This window comes from Aplysia californica, unplaced genomic scaffold (assembly GCF_000002075.1).
Source record: "Aplysia californica isolate F4 #8 unplaced genomic scaffold, AplCal3.0 scaffold00230, whole genome shotgun sequence".
NCBI lineage: Eukaryota > Metazoa > Mollusca > Gastropoda > Aplysiida > Aplysiidae > Aplysia > Aplysia californica.
The window spans coordinates 798,005-800,308 of NW_004797500.1; positions in this window are offsets into that span (position 1 = coordinate 798,005).

Sequence of the window (2,304 nt, forward strand, 5' to 3'; positions counted from 1 at the left end):
GCCGCTGCTGCTGCTGCTGCTGCTGCTGCTGATGATGATGATGATGATGATGATGATGATGATGATGATGATGATGATGAGGAGGAGGAGGAGGAGGAGGAGGAGGATGATGATCATGATCATGATCATGATGATGGTCTCGTATTTGTGACGTCGAATTGCCTTACTGCAACACCACAGATGCCACTCATCTGTGGATATGTTGACATTTCGAAAAGGAAATTATAATTATGATAATAGCTTCCTTGCTTTGAAACAGAAGTCACGTCTTCTAGGTACAACCGTTAAACAAAACATCCTTAGGCGTTGGTGAGATCACAATGACCTGGAAATATCTCGTCGGTCATATATATGGAATATTTCTTCTTTCTTCTTCCTTTTCTTCCCTGCAGTTAAAATGAACGGTAGCTCTATATTTTAAGACACGGGTGGTCAGAGGGTGTCACTGGTAGGTCCTACATCTTTACTTTCCCTCTGCTGTTTCTGTTTATCTGTCTGACTTACTTTTCCCCAGCTCTATATAACCATTTTATGATTACGTCGATATGCTTCTCAGTGAAGATATCATTACTCAAACAAACACGCCTTATGACTGGTGTCTGTGGTGTAGTGGTTAAGGACCAAGATGAAGGATGTAGGAGGAGACCCGAGTACGATTTCCGTAAGGGGAGAATTTTTATCTAGTATATTCGGTCTTTGTGGTGGGATACTGTATCCCTCTCAGCCCGAGTTTGAGCGCCTCCTAATTGAATTTAAAAAATTGTGTTAATGGGGATGTAAAAACACCTATATTAAGAAGATATAAAAATACTTCTTCCTCTTTATTCAGTTCAGTGGGAATGACATGAGACAATTGTTTTACCATACCGTGCAAATCAAGACAGTGGGTCGTAGGTGGGTGTTTTGGTGTGGTTTGCTACTTCTTCGAGGGTGTCAAGGAAACCTTGCGAAAACATAATATGTGAGGCAGCGTGGTTGGATCAGGCTCTCGTCATTTTTGGGGCAAGTACAGTTATTGGTATCACCCTAAAGCTTGTTCATTTGTCTTTATTTGGATGAAAAGATATCCAGTTATCTTGAAGACAACTCGAGATATTTATGAATGAAGGAGGTGGGGGTCACCTTTTTTCAGAGGTAAAATTAGTGAGAAAATGGCCGCCACAGATTAGTTATTTCCTTAGCTTAAGAGTCCGTGGTAATTGAAGATTTACAATTTCTATACCTTTAATCAAAGCTTTTCAGAAAAATCCACACAGAAATTAGTTCTTTAAAGGGCATGAAAGGTGTTGTGCCAAAAAACAAAAATTTGATAACAATTCACAAACCTGCGGAAAAATGCAAGTTTCTTTGCTTTGATTATTTTGACGAGAGCCTGATTCCACCGCGCTGCCTCCCATATCACAACTGAAAGAGTTGTAGAGCTGGTCTACCAAAGAAAACTGCATCTCCCCTCGACGCTTAACGGCCACAGAAGATGAAAAAAGTAAAAGTAAAAGTAATTAAGTAGATTTTACGTTACCTTCGACACAATTTAGATCATTTAGGGAACGGGTTTCGAATATTATGTCTGTCGGGGCCAGCCAAAGATGAGAGAGATCTAGCGTGGGTGGGTGGCGGGTGCTCTGGTGTGGTTTGCTCCTTTTCTCCCCTTTTTCTGTTTTATGCTTGTTGCTCTCATGTAACACCTCTAATCTTCTGGCGCTCAAATGAACGTATGCAGTTGCGAGCGCCGTTAAACCTCTACTAAAAAATCTAAATTTAAAAGAAGAGATCTAGCGTCGTCACCAAAAGAACGTGATACTCGATGAAAATGTTCACCACAGGGGAATCGAACTCAGATCTGTTTGTGACGTCAAAGTGCTTAACCAAAATACCCCAGACGCCATTCATGTATTTCTATTGACATTTTGACATGGATTGAATATGATAATAATACATGCATTTTTAACGGCTTACAAGATCAAAGTTGTATGTTATGTGCATTTAATCAATCTTAAATCCCATCCAGCGGCTTGTTTACTTCAAAAGATGACAGGGGAAAATCTACTTAATCGATTTGGTGTATTCATACGCCAAGTCTTGTCGCTTCATCTCACTTCATCTCACTTCTTGAGACGAACATCTGTTCCGCACCCCCCACAGTTTTGTTTACAACACTCGAGCAAAATACGCAACGGGATACGTACGACCCTGGCCGACGGGATGGGCTTCACACAAAGAAGAAAATGTACAGTTTGTGTGTGTGTGTGTGTGTGTGTGTGTGTGTGTGTGTGTGTGTGTGTGTGTGTGTGTGTGTGTGTGTGT